This window comes from Rattus rattus, chromosome 10 (assembly GCF_011064425.1).
Source record: "Rattus rattus isolate New Zealand chromosome 10, Rrattus_CSIRO_v1, whole genome shotgun sequence".
Taxonomy (NCBI): Eukaryota; Metazoa; Chordata; class Mammalia; order Rodentia; family Muridae; genus Rattus; species Rattus rattus.
The window spans coordinates 25,999,718-26,018,125 of NC_046163.1; the positions used below are offsets into that span (position 1 = coordinate 25,999,718).

Below are 18,408 nucleotides of genomic sequence, written 5' to 3' on the forward strand. Positions count from 1 at the left end.
GGAAGGAGGCAGGGAAAGAAAGGTTGAGGAATAGGTTTAGAGAGAGAACGGGGAAGGGGGTTGGTCACAGAAAGGAAAACGGAGAAGAGATCAGGCTAATCTTACCCAATCGATCCAGTGATCAGGTGATCGTTTATGCGGTATCAGGACACGAAAATGGCTCGACAATGCAATCCACAACAAAGCTATTTCTTTCTCTAGTTTAGCTCGATAACTGCTGGAATCAAATTCAAGGCAGACATGGCACAGCCGGCCACTGGTGCACCCCTCCTACCCTATCCCCAAGGGACCAGGGACAGTTCTCAGACTGCCCTAAAATCTAGCTTCTTGGAGCAGGGTCTCTGCGCAGGGGCTCAGGACTGAAAGCAATTGCCTTAATCGCAGGCAGCATGATTTAACAAGGAAATGGGACCTAGGAGGGCTGCTGCCGCCTAGGTACCCCATCACCCACTTCTGGGTCCTCTTGCTAACCCTCCAAAGCGTAGCGTCCTCGAAAACTCTGAGTGACTACGACCTTCAACCATTCACCTCCCAGCCCCTGTCTATGCAAAAATCGCGGAGGATTAGATCAAAGCAGTGGGACCGGTCCTGCTGGTTTATTTGGGGTGTGTGTTATGTCAGATTGTCTTACTATGCCTGGATCAGTTTCTGCAAGGGAAGCGATTCCAGGCAAGTGCTAGTGAAATGCACTGATGGAATACTATTAATCCTAATGATAACGTTCTCAGCGCAGGTAAACTCTGAAAAGAACTGTGAGTGGGAAGATCCTGCAGGATTTCCGAAGCGGTGCTCTCCTGAATTCTCATTGGATCATCCCTCCCCAGCAGCCTAAATCAGTGCTGCTGCTCTCTGAGGATGACTACAGCCTAGCTCACTAGTTGTCTACTCCCTATTTCCAAGAGACTCTTTCACCTCCCTTTGCAGATCTGTTTGTCTTATCCATCCCGTTCTCTTGGGTTACTCAGCTTCTGCCTTTTCTCACTGTGTGGGGACGTGCAGTTAAGTAAATTTGTTCGCCTGAGGACCATAATAGGAAAGGTTCCCACGGTTACCCATTCTCAGTTTAAAAAGAAAAAAGCACTTTAACGTTTTTGCCTCCTTTACTTTTGGGTTCTTGGCCCCTTCAGTAAGTGGCTTTCACTTGATTAGATGCCACCAGGAACTACTGAGTGTTTCCAACTCCTAGTGTCCTGCAGCTTACAAATCTACACTGCTCTGGAAGATCATGGGATGTCTCCTTGAATTGTGGATGTATTTCTCTCACAGTCATCTGGCTTCATTGAGTTTCCTCCGGTAAGTATTTCTTTACATGTGATGAATAATATACTACTTGTGTTATTTTTTTATTTTTAAAAATAAGCATAACTTTTCTTTTTCTTCAACCTCTCCTCTCCTCTCCCCTCCCTCTCCTCTCCCTCCCTCCCCTCTCCCTCTCTCTCTCCTCCCCTCCCTCTCCCTCTCCCTCTCCTCTCCCTCTCTCTCTCTCTCTCTCTCTCTCTCTCTCTCTCTCTCTCTCTCTCTCTCTCTCTCTGTTGTCTTTATAAATTACCTTTCAGATTACCAAATACCTATGCTGTAACTAGTAAGATGTAAGCCTGTAAAATAATGTAGCCTGTAAAATACTTCCTTAAAAAAAAAAAAAAAAAAATACAACTATATACAAGTTTCTATCAGGTAATGTGGACATTACCTCCCAATAATGTACCCCTCCTGGAACACAGCATAGTATCATTTGAAGAGGTATTTTTTTTCTATTACTCTATGAAAATGCTTCAAGGAGAGCTATTTCTGAAGGAGAACTGGTTATTTATGGGTTTGGGAAAGTTCACTAGTCTCGGTGACGTTCAGAAGCTGGTCCAGGTCAGCATGTGTTCATCCCATCCTAAACAACTGAATGGTTGAGGGAATACTTTGGTTAAGTGTGTCTATTGATTTAGTAGGATCCTAAATACTATCATCGCACTCTATGACAAGGAAAAAGAGTCCGAGTTTTGAGGGCATCGTTCTTTATACCATATCCAAATTGTACCTGGGCACATTATTTTGGTCATCGTGGTTCCTGTCTGGGCAGCATTTTGCAATGCATTTAGGTTTTGTGAATTATGCTGGGAACAGTTAATTGGTCAGGGAGGTCTCCCTTCAGATGAAGAGAGCTATCAGAAGCCACTGATTATCTGGGTTCTAATACATTGAAATTCAGGGAGGGACTTTACATGAAAAATGTAATTGCCTCTCTCTTCACACTTGCCCACCCCTGCCCTCAGTTTTTAATAAGTATGTTAATATGCTCGCTGTGTTGGGCTTTTATGAACATTTCTATGGGCTTTAACTGATGATCCTTCTCATTCCACCGAGTTGCTTTGAGGATCATTTAAATGTTGGATTTTACTTTACATATGGCCAAGAGTTTGGTAATTATCAATCACAAACATGCACACTTCCATAATCTGTAAAGCACAAAATTTTGCCCAATCTTCCTTTACTGGGGTGGATGGAGATGAGGATATATTGTTCAAGCTTCTCCTTCCTAAGTTATTTTTAGAAGTGTTCTTTTTAATTTCTGAAAGAACTGTTCCCATTGATGACTGACGGACAATCTAGGCAATGATTTCTTTTTTTTTAATTCAAAAAGCCTTTAAAGCTTTGAGACATAAAAATAACTCCAGCTGCGCACCATCCCCTCCCCGACTCAGATTCAGGGCTTTCCCTTGTTTCCCACCGATGGAGGGAATTGGGGCTCCTTTTGATGATCTGCCTCTTGGCGTCCCTCAACCCAGCGCTAGTCTACCTGCTGTCTTTGCCAGTTCGGTCCGTCCTGCCTGACAAGCCAGGGCCATTAGCGTCCGTGACTTCATTTGAAGAAAAGAGGCTCTGGTGTAATTCGCCAATTCAAATACCCTCTCTAGAGGACTACTGCTGTTGCGCAGGGGTGGAGGGAGAGAGAGAGAGGAAGGAGAAAACTTTCAGTGCAGTCAGACCTTTTTTCTGCTTAATCAGTGTGACACAGTGAGGCACAGACGTTCGCTGTCTAGGTAAGTGCGTTTTGCTGTGTTAGAACCCGGAGCTCAGCCTTCTGTGAGGGAAATTGACAAGAGAGACAGGCTCTTGCAGCCAAGAATGCTTTAACCAGAGGGCTAGCAACAGGCGAGTTGTGTCTGGAGATTTCGCGGCGGCCCTAGGCTACATCTAAGCCTCCTGGGTTCTGGGGACGTGGAGGGCAAAGCTCCTAGTAGCCAGGCTGGTCCAGGGCTCAGTGGTGGTGCGGGAGCACGAGGGTGGGGATGGAGTCCCCGACCCGCTGGCGCAGGCTACGCTCTGCCCTCAGCCCTGCGGCTCGCGGTGGACATTTGCAGCCTATGAGAGTGAGGTTTGCAAGGGTTTTCAACCTTCCACAACGTCGAATGTCCAGTTTTCCTGGGCTCCTAAACCTCTTCTGTGAGAAAGAAAGACTTGCTTTTTCTGTAATCTCTTACCACGGTTCTGTGTTGCAATGTCTTTATTATTTTCCTGAGCTGAATCTAAGCACAGAGCGCGATGCTTCCCCCGATACTTGTTTTTAAAGCTCCGATCATTGTTATCTGTCTGTTTAGTAGACCTCAGCATAGCTGAAGGACTTTTTTTTAGATCAGTGGTTAAGTATTACTAACCATCACTATTGCCTTTCCTTCCTTAACTAACTCACAGAATCCGGAGGGCGACCGGGTGAAGTGAGTTGGATTTCAACTTGGAGCCAGGGATTGGAATGCTATATTATCCGCAGTCTGAGAGGCTCAGGTGCTACAAGCTTATGTTAAAGCCACTGTAAAGTTCTCTCTTTATTTTGCTCACCCCCTTTCCCTGGAGGTGGAGTTGAGAAAAGAAGACCCATTTCTGGGCTCTCTGCTCCGGTGCTGACCACCAGGGAGGGGGTGGCACTTTTGGGCTGCGGGTTTCTGCAGCTTCTGTAGCCAAACAGGGGAAGAGAGTTGAAGTCTTTGATGGCTGGTCTAGTCCCTAAGAGTTGAAGCTGAAAGCCTTGTACTTTCCTGTAGGTTCAGAACGTGATCAGTTTCTCCAGCAGAGCAGGGACCTCTTTGTAAAGGGAGCCTTGGTGTGGAGATTCAGGGTAGGTTCTACTTGTAAGGGTAAAATGCACTTTCTTTTCTGTGTGAGCTGTCAAACAGCTGTTGGAAAAGAGGAGGAGGTGACCCGGGTTACAGATTAACCCTAGCATCCCTTGCAAAGGATAGCCAGACAAATGTGTGTAAGCAAGGAAGAAAACCCCAAGCTGTAGAGCTGTCACAGCAGTGTGGAGACAGATGATCAGAATCTGGGGACTTTTTCTTTGATTTGTTTGTCATCATGCAGTTAACCAGGTAAGGACTGAATGTCTGTGTGATATCAGCAACCTTAAGTCTGGTTTTGACCTATCTTATGATGTTACTTCCATTCGGACCTACAGAAGTCATGCATTTTTTTTAGTTGGTTCTAAGATCCATAACTTCTTCATATTCGCATTCATGAGTATGTTTAATATCATTCAGTGATTCAAGTGCATTCATTTAAATGTTTAATGTGACTTTATTTAAATGTAAAACTGTGCTACAAAAAATCATAAAATGGACCTAGGGGAGAGGCAGTGATTGGGAAGATAGAGAATTAGAGGAAGGGGTGGGTAGTCATAATGAATTGTGGAAGTGGCATTTGCAGAAATGCCTTATACCATGTCTTTTGCTGAGGTCACAAACCTTCCTATACAGAGGGCAAATGGAGAACTATTGAAGGCCTCTTGAACTAAAAAAGTAATTGTGACCCCTTGAGAGTATTTTTTGTGGACACCCTTATGCTATCTTCTCAAGCTTGAAAACAAAAATGCTCGGGTATGGTATTAAATTGATTTGTAAAATTGGAGGAGGAAGAGGAGATTACTCAGAGGCATGCTTTTACATGAACCCCAGATACACATATGTTTAAGTTTAAGAAAAATAACTGAAAAACTGAAAAGGGGGGTTATGGAAACACACCCAAAATGAACTTCCTTTATTTTTATTCAAAGTTTGGTAGATATGTAGATTGAGCAATTAATAGATTTCTTCCACTATCAGGTTTAACTCAATTAAAACAATAAATCTGCATGGTCTAAAGTGGTTTTTTTTTAATTATTATTACTGTCCTTATTTTGTTATATTCTGGCTATAGTTGAAGGAGCTGAGAATTTGCAGATATTGAAGCACGAACCCAACAAATTAATAAGACACCATCATAAAACCATACCAGTTGCTAATAGCATTTTGTCTAGTAAATTATCTTTACAATATCTGTGGAAATAACTTTAGTGCTTACATTTATTGACGTGGACTTCTGAATCAATATTTTTTTCTGCTTGTAAGGCTCACAGATAAAATATTGAATAAGTAAGAATAATTGCTACTTTCGGTTGGAAAACTGCAAAGTTATAGTACTTTTCTTAGTTTGAAGCAAATGGTAGTTTTTACCACATAAGAGAAAGCCATCAACACATTTCAATTTGCCAGTTTTTTTTTGCATTTTAGCCTTTGGAGTTTGTTGTAAAAGAAAAATACTCATTATGTCTCTATGTGGATGTGTGCATCTGTATTCAACTTTGAATTGATGGGGAATATACTTATATGAAATATTGTTTAAGTCATAATCTAGCAGTAAAATATACAGGGTATCATTCAAGGATCAATTTCATTTACTTTCGACCAGATTAGGTATTATTTCATCCTCTCATAGGCTATCTTGTTTTAAGAAAAAGTAACATTATTGTATAAATGTATGATTTATAAGTTATAGTACCTGTTGATTGTTTTCAACAGAAATGATTGGTGTACAACAGCTAAGTAAATCAAGTCTAAGTCAAAAGAGGTCTTTATATTAAGGTGTAGATAGGCCGACCTATGATATAAACATGCACATACCACCCTTACAATTAAGACTGGTGTGTTATTAAATACAGTATAATTGTTTTCTCAAATAGTTCTTCATAGAAGTCTTCTGCAAGAGGGAGAAGAAACATAGTTGGGGACATTTATAACTTTTATTTCTTACTGTTAGAGATTATTTTCTTATTATTTTTCAAATGTGAAGACACTGGTTAGAGCAGGAATCAAAACATTTTATTAATATAGAATATTGAATTTAATATCGAAATATTTCCAGCATAAATGTGACTATGATAACAGTATGTGCCAAGATTAACATAAATCTATTTTTTATAAAAGAAAAGCCCGTGTGTGTTTGTAATTATGTTCAGGATTTAGGATCAGTGATATAATTTTCAAAGACTCCATTATCTTGCTTCCCCTCTGAAGAGGAAGTTCACAGGAAAGGTTGATTGTTGGTAGACTTTCTCCTGTATCTCCACTTTAGTTCTACCTCACTTATATTGTCCTAAGAAGACTTGTTCCCATCAGTTTTAATTTATTTTTCTCATTTCTCACAAGAATAAGAGAGAGGAGAGAATGCTTTCTAAAGGCATGCCAAGATAAAATTGAGAGAAATTAAAGGCAAACATGTTGCACAAATATCACGATTCATCCACTCAAAAGATTTCCACAGCTTTGGATTTCTAAGTCTCAACATAGTGTTATAACTTCCTAAGAACAAAGGCTGACTTCAGTATTTTAATGTGACTATGAAGTAGTCTAGGTCTATGGTGTACCAACTGAGTTTTACTATTATTCCACTTTTTTTTTTTTTTTTTTGGTTCTTTTTTTCGGAGCTGGGGACCGAACCCAGGGCCTTGCGCTTCCTAGGCAAGCGCTCTACCGCTGAGCTAAATCCCCAACCCCTCCACTTTTAAAAAGTAAAATAGCAAAATTGTTGAGGCACCACAGCTGTGGCTTCATTGACAGGATATTTACCTAGGGGTTTATATTTTTATAAAAGGTCAGACACTTTTAGAAAATGAGGTTTTTAATTGACTGCCTCCTTGCTGTCAATTAATGAAAGAAAATGCTGATTCTTAGTGGATTTATATTTATTAGTTTGATAATGTTCATACTCAAATTAAATAAAAAGTATTTTCATATAATAATATTAAGGTAGAAAAAACTAAAAATTGAATTTATAGTCTCTTTTATATTTTAATAGCTTACTAGGATGAAGGCGGATGACATCTGAACAGTCAGTGCATTAATTTAGTAACTACTTGGTGAATTTCTCTTAGACACCTTGGAGTATTTTTCTGGACAGTATTACAATATATAATTCTGTATATTATATCATTTTATGACTTTGACATTTAAATTCCCATTGACGGAAAAAGATAAAAATACTATTTTCTGTTTTAATATTTTTGTTTTTAATAACTCATGTCAATTGTTTAAATAATAAAAAAGTATAACAATGTTTATTCTGTTCTGTGAAAAAGAATTGAGTCTCTGAAGTTGAAATTTAATCTGAGTACTAATGGACTTTCCATTCAATCAATACCTGAAAGGTTTAGTTAGAACTAGTTCATGGCTTTCTTAATGGTATCAAGTGGCAAAAATAACCCCTCACAATGGTCTTCAAATATAATTGACATTTACATTATAAGGCTCTTATATCTTTTTCAAGATTATTTGGTGATCCATAAAGAATATTTGTATTCAATTTCTCACAAATATTTCTATCTTATTGAAAGGGTTTCACTGACAATTATTTTATGTTATGACTCTACTGTTCTTAATAAAGTTTAAAGTAAATAAGGGAAAGAGTTTTCAAGTGACTACTAATTTATATTCAAAGTAACAAATTTTCATTCTTTAACAAATGACATAAGCACAATTGTGGTCCAGTAACAATTTTTTATTTTCCACAAGGATTAATTTACATAATTAATATATTTGATGGATTTGTTACATTTCTACATATCTCGGGATGAAATTAGTGTGTTGTTTAGATGTTTATTTTCAATTAAAAAATAGAAATTGAGATGCAGAAAGTGACATGTAATCTACTTACTTGAGAATACACCTATTCTAAATCTATTATTTTCAATCTTAATTTATTATTTGTAAAAGTTTATTATGCCTACAGTTTAAAATACACTTATCTGTAGTCTGACCTATTTTATAAATTATTTTAAGTATTGTTTTAATGTATAAACCCTAATTTACCCAGATGCCTTAAGAGCACCCAAAGTATAACAAATTCTCCTTAATAGCCAATAAAGGAACTATCATATTATAGTTCCAGCAAATTAAATCTATAAAATACACATTTATTGATTGGATTAATAAATATATGAACATTACATTCAAATGCATTATAGCACTATGCTATGTAAGAATTATTCTCTCATAATGGTGTGTTTCATTTAAATTCCATTATAGATTTACTGTGAAGAAATACAGATAGACTTATTCTTCCTGAATTCTATATCAGCCAACCTCATCAGGATTGAGCTAGTTTTTATTAACTTTTCTGGACTCCTGCATCTTGTTAATTTTCAAATCTATCTCTAGAATATTACACCATTAAAAAACAATCTAGCCTTGGAAAGAACAGAACTGAGTAAGCATACACTTTAGACTGCTCAGTTTCAAAGAGTGGCCAGTATATAACATATATTTTTTCTGTAGATTCACCTTAATATTCAAACAGCATTTTTATTTAAAATATTTTACATGATATTCACAAACATAAGCTACTTTGGGGAAATATGTGTTTGAATATTATAGGTTTATTCAGCTGTCATATTTAAATATCACATTTTTAATTGTTGTATTGGTGGTGGTGGTGGTCTTTTGTCCCTTTTTTTTTGCCTAAAATCCCCTAATTCAGGAAGCCAAAGCTAGGGGATCACTGTGACTTCAAAGCTAGCTAGTCTAGGATACACACAGTTTTACCCCAGTTTCAGATATGAACTGAGACCACGTCTGAGAAAATAAAACTAAATAAAGCAAAATAAATCAGGTTTATCCTAGTTGTTTATTATTGTATAAAATTGGATACATGTACACTTTGAATGAAGGAATCTTTGTGGCTAATACAAGATATACTAATTAACACAAGGCCTTCTATCACAGTTAATGTAAATATATAACACAACTAATGCAATTGGGAAGAGTTTGGGGTAGGTGATGAACTCAGAGTCTATTGTGTCTTTAATGAGTAAAACTCCTCATGGTTTAAAACATAAGCTCTGAAATATAAACTCTGTAAATGCATATGGAAAAATGAAAAATAAACTTTAAGTACGAAATTCTTCTTAAACGGTTATGACAATCACTTCAGTTTTATAAGACAAGCCATGAAAAGTTGAATAAATAATCTTAAAAATGTGTGGCTTTCTCAACATTTTTTTGGATACCAACAAACATCTGAGTATGTAAAGAAATTCAAGTTTACTCATTTCATTAAAATCGAATAGTTCTAACTTACAGTAATAATGTCTTATTCTCTGTCCCAACAGTTGTTAATATACAAAGGCATAATTACAGTGTATTTGAAGAGTGTTATAAATAGTGTTTGTAATTATGTTATAGAATAATAAGAAGGATCAGTTTCCCCCAAATCATGTAGTATGTAATATAAGTAAAAGTCAATTCACAGTGGCAATAGTAGCAAAAAGCAGATTCGTGTTGGTTACTGCTAATATTGCTCAAAAGGGAAGTTTTAATATAATGCCTTAACTTGTATTTCAAAACTATACATCTGGCTCCAAAGATAGGGCTCAATATTTAAGAGCATTTGCTACTCTTGAAGAGAAACTTGATTCAGTTTACAGCACACACACTGTGTCTCACAAGTATCTGTAACTACAGTTTAATGCGATCTGGCGCATTCTTCTGGCCTCTGTTACATGTAAACAAAACAATAACACAAGTAAAATAAACATTAAAAATTAATAACACGAATCCACAACTAAAATATTATGATAGGATTTGTTTTGCTGACTCATAGAATGCATTCATTTCAAGGTATCAGCCCACCATTCAAAGTCAATCCAAGATTAAATCTATCTGACTTGTTTCAAAATGTGAAAAAAGATAAGTGATTCCCATCAATGAGGACAGAGATTTAGAATACATAATGAAGAAAAAGATTCCTAGTGTATTGTTTGAAGGGCACCTAATGCAATTTTTAGAATTAATATTAAACATTTTGTTTATTAAGTATCTTTTATACTTAACAGTGAGTTAATACATTTCTGGTCCTATGCACTTTCCGCTCTCCTCTCCTTTCCATTATAACAATCCATTTCCACAAGTTTACCACAAAGAAAAGATTGCCATTATTTTAAATATAAAACACCTTTATTGAAGGTACTATTTATTGAAGTACTATTTTTGAATAGTAAACTACATATTGGAAACAAATTTATTCATGTTTTATAATGACAGCAAACTTTAATATGGTGGGGTTTTTTTTGCATTTTTTAATCCAAACATAACCGTTGTAAGATTTAACATGTCATTGTTGAGTTCATTTAAAAGATATAAAAATTTCCGGTGTGTTGAGCATAGGCTGGCATGAGAGCCGAAGACCACTACTGCCTTTATTGCATTTCAACCCATCCAGACTACAGCTAACTGAAGAATCAATTCTGATTTCAAGGAAGAGGCAGCTGCTCCCAAGAACTGTTTTGATGACCTATTAAAATACTTGTTTATCTTCAACGATCCCTGGTGTATAAGCCAAACAGAAATTTAATCTACCCATCTATCTTATACATGGCCATTTCATCACAAAACTGGCCAAAATTGGCTGACTATTTTTATTTATTGATATAATTATTCATTAAAAAAGTAGTTATTACTAAGTTAGACCTCCAGTAAGCATGGTTAAATACATTTTTCTGTGACTATAATTGTGAAACAATTTCTGTTATGTTCTATCAAGTTGACTTCCAAATTACCGCTCACTGCATAACAACATAATAGAAGTATCTAATGGTAACTTCTCTATAATCATTAGACATGATCTTGTATACTTTATTTTCTGTTTTCTGAATTTTCTTCAAATATTTGATGATTATTAAAATATGGAAGTTATCATATATACATATATTATATGTAATGGAAATTTACATCAATTTTCTATCAATATTTACTGTATCATCATTAAAACCTAATAACAGTTAAACTATTAGAGACCTTGAATAAATCTTTTCAGTGTTGTTCTTGAAAATATCAATTTTTTTATTTTGAGGAACAGTATGCAAACAGATGTTTTTTGTTAGAAAAAACTTAATTTCAGCTCAATATATTACTAACATCAGGTAATGTGAGACTATTTTATTAGCTAGTATGTCTGTCAACTAGGTCAGATACGCTAGGGTTAGTGAAAAGTAAAAATATGTGCACTTCTTTTTGTCATGTAGGTGTTCAGAAGGTACTGGAGAGCACTAGATAAATTTTAAGTATGAAATCCTGAATTAGTTTGATTAGTGAAGATCGTCTCTGCTGTTTTTGTTTTTGATTCTTAACCAAGACTCTGTATTGTCAAGTTTTTATTGTGTGCATGAAGTCTTAGAAGTACAACAGAAACATAGCTGATCTAAGAAATGGTAAGGCAGAGGATTACAAGTCTTTGTTTTCTGAAGTATTCTCAGTGCTCGTTAATCCATTAAGAGAGGTGTGATGCTTGCTTACCCATTTCATTGTTATGACTGTCCAATTCTGATATTGCAAATATATCTCTCTTTAAAGAGGATGACTTTTTAATGTTTCTTTATAGAGAAAACTCAATTGAAATATATATATTTCTATCATGTATATTAAAAGAAATAAAGAAATGTGAGAAAAAAGTGTTAGAATTCTAACTTTACATGATCTCACTTAGTACACTTTTCAAAAGCATTTAGATTTCTTGAATCAAGAACGTTTTAATTAGTAGCTCATTTAGTTTAATAAGTAAAATAAATGAAATACCCACAAGGACTTTCTTCATAAATTTTTTATTATAGCTAAGTATTATATGCAACATTCTGTAAGGACCTTCACCCTGTGGGATCCTGTTGTTGATACTAAAGGTATGCCAGAAGAAGAAAAATTCTCAGATCCTTATTTCATGCTGTGTAAAATATCTTGGAATTACCCTGTGGATGCAGTGGAATCTGTAAATAGGAAGAAGAGAAATTTGGGTGCTAACAAAAAACATTGTGAATACTACATACTTAACTTTCTTTTACGTGGATAACAATTATCTGAAATTTTTATCTGAAAACAATTGTCTTTAATTTGAAGGAGTTCTTCTACAACCTGAATAATGGCGAGCCACTCAACATTTTTAAAAGCCAGATATTCCTTGAAAGTTAATTAAATTTAATATTTTTATGTATGTAGCCAGAGAACACATTATTATTTACATTTTTAACATAATAACTTCTAATTATGCAGTGACCTTTCTTTTGCAGATTTGGTAAACTCTGAGGTATTCTTGGTCCTTTGCAACACAAAAAATATTGTCTATTCAGTGACCCAATTCTAAAGTTTTCTGGCTGCATTTCCGTGTAGTTAGTCTATTACTAGTAGGATTTAGTTTAAAATAATAATTATTTCTTTTGCTGAACAAATTTATAGTAATTATTTTGCAAATGTTTTAAAGTAACACTATTTTTAAAGCATTTCAAAATCTTTGCTGAAGGAACATTGAGAATGCTAGTCATGAAAGTAAGAGCAAAATGATAATTATCTTTTGAGTTTCATAGATCCTGGTAGAATACATTGCAGGAAAACATTACATAAACTTAGCCAAACTCCTCAAATTTCCATCAAAGTGACATTTATGGGACAAATTATTTCATTGATATTTTATTTTGATAAAAGTACAAAGATATGACTTTTAAGATATAAGACTCCAAGAAAGGATAAATGGTAAAACCACCTTGAATCTTAATATCTGCAATTGTTACTTCCACTCTGTTCCTACACGTATATTCTTTTAACCTTTATCTTAAATTGTCTTCTGTTTCACTGTTCTGATACTAGAATATATTAATTTTAATATATTACCAGTTGATTCTAAAGTTCTTCATGACACTTGTTAAAAAAAATGGTAAGGTATTACACAAGGGCTCTTTTAATGGGATTTTATAGTAAGAAAGTAATGTTTGATTCAGTTCTTAATAGAACAAAAAAACCCAGAGGATTGTGGTAGGTGAATCAGTGGATGGTAAAGGAGCAGGGGGATGATCAGATGAAAGATGTTTGCTTAAAACATTCTTCAATGTTCGTCCATAGTGATGAGACATCACCTGAAAAGTCCAAGACTAGGAACCCAGACATAAATATACTTTCCCTCTATGGAAAGTCCGGATTCTGCGAAATTGTAGGTAGCCCACAATATTTGCAGAAAGGAAAGCATCAAACATAATGTAAGAACATATAGAAATACATTTCAGAGAAGCCAGACTGGAGTCAGATCCAGAAGAATATCTTTATCACAGCATTCCTCGTATTTCTTTAATTTAAAAAAAAAGAAAGCAAGTCATTTCATTTTATGTGTATGACCGTTTTACTTGCATGGGTATGTATATACACTTCATGCATTTCTTGAGCTCATGGAAGTAGGAGAGGGCCTCAGATCATCTTGAACCAGAGTTATCAGTGGCAAAGGGTCACTATGTATCCTGAGAAAAAAATCCCAGATTCTCTGGCAACAGTAACTCAAACTTGTAATATCTAGAATCCTCAACTACACTTTTAAAATTAGAATTGAGTCCAATTAAATCAAAATTATTTTCTTAACATCTATTTCTGAACAGATTTCATTTGACTGTTGTTCTGTAGCTCCTTATGATTCCATTATTAATTTTACAATATTTTTAATATGCTCAAACATGCTGAAACACCCATTATTTAAGCTATCTGGTAGCCCAAATGGCTTTCACACTTTGTGTTCGTAAGACCATTTTCTTATGTGCAGGACACTGTTAAGGAATGAAACTCACCTTCTCTTCATTCTTCCTAATCAGTCCTACCATTAGGCAACGGCATTTAATGCCCTCTTTATTGGTAGGACAAGATTGTATTGACAGGATCAAGCAGGAGATTACTTCCCCCTGCAGTATGTACTTCCCACAGGAATACTCACCCTCATTAAGATGGAAAGCACTTAGAGCTGTAATTCAGAGGCACTGTGTTGCCTTCTGAGTTAAAATAAATAAGTAGTAAGGGCCCTCTGGAAAATCGAGGCTTACCAAAGGTAAATATATAAGATACACCCTTATATAGGCAGCTTCAACCTATACAATGTGAGTAAAGTGAGAAAATTCATATTCTAAAGTGGATGGGAGAAACACCAGTTAAGGACTTATAAAAATACAATCTAGAGAAGCTAGACTGGAGTCAGATCTAGAAGACTATCTTTCTCACAGAATGTACAAATGCAGAATAATATAGAACTTGTAGATTAAACAGAGTGGGAATCTCTAGCATCAGAAGACACAGTGAACTAGTCTATAAAGTTAGGGGGAAAGAGTCAAAGTCAGCATATCATCTAAAAATTTACTATGTGAAAAATAGCATGTACAGGGTTAGGAGTCACAGGGTGAGCTAAGCAAATGCTGACAAGAGTCTGTATGCCGAATAGATGAGAAACTCTATGAAAAGGCTATTGCCAGAATGCTGAAAATGTTTAAAGACTCTTGAAGAATCAATCTTGTATATCCTTTTTTATCAATCTAGTATATTCTTAATGTTAATATTTGTAACTTATGTTAAATATATTTGTTAAAGAAAGTTTTATGTAAAGTTAAAGAAATCATTTTATGCCAAAGGAATTTTAATTTCAATGTTCTGTCCTGATAGTTTTATTTGGTTCACAAATTACGAGTCTAGTTACCTTGATGACTCTTGGGACAGCTTTCTGTTTGCGATTTATAGCTCTTTTGCTTTAAAAGTTTCACAAATACATTCCAATTTTCGAAAAACTTTATCAATGCAAAATAAATTAAAATTTTTTGTAGTTCTCATTTATGTCAAAGATACTGGAATCATTAGTGTTAGAATATGCCCACCTCTACATATTACTGTGTGATACTTCTAAGAAAATCACACAGATCAAGCAATCATTCTACACACCCACTAAAATGAAGGGAAGAAGGTAGTCCTGTATGTGTGTAAAATGTTGTTGTAAAATGTTCTTCCCCTCCCACACTCTTTCCATAAGCCATTGCAGAGAATCATACTCTGGCCTCCTTATTAAACCTTTTTTTTTAAAAATTGGATATATATTTTTATTTTTATTTTACATTTCAAATGTTACCCCCTTTCCCAATTTCCCTTCTGGTAATCCACTATCCCACCTAATTCTATGACAATGCTCCCTACCCTCCCACCCGCCACCCACCCACTCATTCCTGCCTCCTTCCCTGGCATCCTCCTATACTGGGGCATCGAGCTTTTAAGACTTCTCTTCGATGGCTTCCTGCCCAGGCTATTCCTTTGGAGAAAAGAAGAGGTCATCAAAGAAGCCTTCTATGTCCCTCTTTCTCAACTGTGAGTCTGCAATCATTGATAAGAGTGCAAAAGTAGCTTCCTTGATGAGAAATCCTTAACACTGGGTTTTATATTCGTACTTTCAGTCATATTAGAAATTCAATATTAATGTTATGTAAAATGCTTTATGGTATTTAAATTTTGTGAATTTCTTTTTTAAAAATTATTTATTTTTATTAGTTAATCATTTTTTCACAGTCCAGACTTCATCCCCCACCCGGTCTGCCCCTACCTCTGACCGCTTTCCAACCCATACCTTCACCCCCCTTCCCCTGTCTCCAAGATATACCCACCCTACTCCCTGGGGCCTCAAGTCTCTTGAGATTTAGGTTAGACGAGGCGGTCATCTGTTGTTGCCTGGTTGGTGCCTCAGTATCTTAGATATCTACGGGGTTCTGGTGAGTTGACACTGCTGGTCTTTCCCTGGGACCGCTCTCCTCCTCAGCTTCTCCCAGCTTTTCTCCAATTCAACCACAGGGGTCCCTGGCTTCTGTCCATTGGTTGGGGGCTCATACCTGCATCTGACTCTGCCAGCTGCTTGTTGGGCCTCTCAGGGGCAGCCATGTTAGGCTCTTGTCTGGAAGCACACCACAGCATCAGAAAGTGTCAGGCTTGGGGCCTCTCCTAGAGATGGATCCCAATTTGGTCCTGTCATTGGACATCTTTTCTCTTGTGCTTTTCTCATTTTTGACCCTGAAGTTCCTTCAGACAGGAACAATTTTGGGTCAGAGCTTTTGACTGCGGGATGGCAACCCCATCCCTCCATTTGATGTCCTGTCTTTCTTTCTGCTGGAGGTGGACTCTACTACTTATGCCTCCCACTGTAGAGTACTTCATCCAAGATTCCCCGCTTTGAGTCGTGATAGTTTCTCCCCTCCCAGGTCTTTGGTACATTCTAGAGAGTCCCCCCACCAAATACCTCGTGAGGTTGCCTGTTTCCATTCTTTCTGCTGGCCCTCAGGGCTTCAGTACTGTTCCCCACCACACTCCATCTCACATACACTACCCGATAATGTTCCCCTCTTCACCTCCCTATCCCCTCTCCTACCCAGATCCCTCCTTCCCTGCCACTGCACCACCCCAACCCAGTAAGTGCATTCTTCTCCATCTCAAGTGGGACTGAGGCATCTCACTTGGGTCCTTCAGCTTTTCAACATTCCTGTGTCCTGTGGGTTGTGTCCAGGGTATTCTGTACTTTTGTGGCTAATCTCCACTTTTTAGTGAGTACATAACGTGCACTTCCTTTGGGGTCTGTATGCATTTTTATATCCTTATTTTAGATAAACTTAAGGATTGAAAATGGAAGCAGGATCACAGAGAGCTAAGGAGGAATTGTTAGTGTCTACTTGAATGTCTGCAATAGGCAGTATAGTATTTATTATTATTATTATTATTATTATTATTATTATTATACATTATGCCACATATCATTTTAACATGTTTTGCAGCATAGATTTTTAAAAGCATTGAGATTTTGCAAATATATTTAGAACACATAACTGTCAACATACAGTATTATATGAAAATGTAATTTATAAGAGTATTACAGGTAATACATATTTTTAAAAAGTGAGAGTTTCAGTATATACTTCTTTTTTGTTATAGAAAGGACATCTTAACAATACGAACTATAAAAATACATATCACACTATAATGCAATCTTTTTCAATTTGATTTTTATGTTTTCTTCTCTTTTTCTTCATTTTATTTTATTGTTCTCTTTTCCAAAAACAAAAGCAAACAAAAGAACCCCAAAACAATTAAAGGTTCTAAAAAACACTGTGCATCAACAATTGACATTTTTTTTTCCATTTTTAGTCGGTTAATTTCATAGTTTTTCACAGTGAGGTCAAGATCACTTTACAGCTTTTTTTAAATCTAAGGAAGAAACTTGATTATTACCTTATTGATTTTTTGATTATTGGATCCTGAAATAGTCCATCTACTGTAATACGTTTATTCTCAGATATTATCTGCAACTGTCCCAGAAAACATAGAGCAAAGCAGCACTATGTAGTACTTTGGAAACTAAGTCATAAAGACATTTTTATAGAAGGATTGGTGTGGTCTAACGTTCAGTCCAATAGGGAAAGATCAGTGAGGTGTGCCCAGCTCAAGTGAGGAAACCAAGGCACAATGGCAGCTTCTGAACTTACGAAGATGTTGCCATAGCCATCATGAATTAAAGCCAGGTCCTTTAACTAAACCTGGACTGCCCAGATGCTGGAAAATGTTTCTTGAAGAAGTTGAGCATTAATTGTTGGTGCTTTCATGGTATCATTTTTCAAGTTATTAGTCACGCAAATCATTTTTGTTTATATATTTTCAGCAGATTTGTCACAAGTATACTTGTTAATCAGAAGGCTCTGAAAGAAAGTGAAACTATAGATTTCTTTCAAATTAAAATAATTTCCTTTCATATTAGATATGTAATACACATTCAAAACAAATAGTATCTTTAAATGTATGTTCTGAGTTCATTTGAGAAATACAAATTCTTATTGGGAAATTTAAAAAATCCAATTCTTTTTAACAATAGAATAGAAATCCATGAATGCTTGCCATAGATGAATAATATTTGTTTATACCAGGAATATTACACCATGTACTACAAACTAATGAATGCAGATCAACAGCAAAGTAATTAAGATATATTTCCCATATAAGTGAGACAATGTGTAAATACATTAATATTACCCAAGACATTTGGAAGTTTTGAACTGATTGATTTGACAATGATGTTTATAAATTAGCAATTACTATGAAATAATTCATGTATGTTCCTACCTCTATCATCCATGTAAGACCTAGTAATGAACTGCTTTAAAAGTACTTCCATGTGATAATTTTCTATGGTTACAAAAGGGTTTTTCTTAATTAGTAGAATGGAGCTATTTAATGAGATTGGGAAAGTCAGCATATTTTGTAGACACATCTGTAGAGTTCACTATTGTGATCCAGGTCATGTGGTTTT

At 35.8% G+C, this 18,408-nt stretch overlaps 1 protein-coding gene across 3 annotated transcripts in view; it reads left to right on the forward strand.

Moving 5' to 3' along the window:
- Positions 1-475: 475 nt before the first annotated feature.
- Brinp3 (BMP/retinoic acid inducible neural specific 3) overlaps positions 476-18,408 on the forward strand; it is a 400,303-nt gene continuing 382,370 nt past the window's right edge. Inside the window, exon 1 of one of the 3 annotated variants that reach the window (XM_032914782.1) lies at positions 476-1,293. The gene's annotated coding sequence lies outside the window, so the exon portion shown is untranslated. Of the gene's footprint in view, positions 1,294-2,760; positions 3,033-3,943; positions 4,106-18,408 lie in introns of those variants that run through there. The other 2 variants (XM_032914783.1, XM_032914784.1) reach the window with 2 other exon arrangements.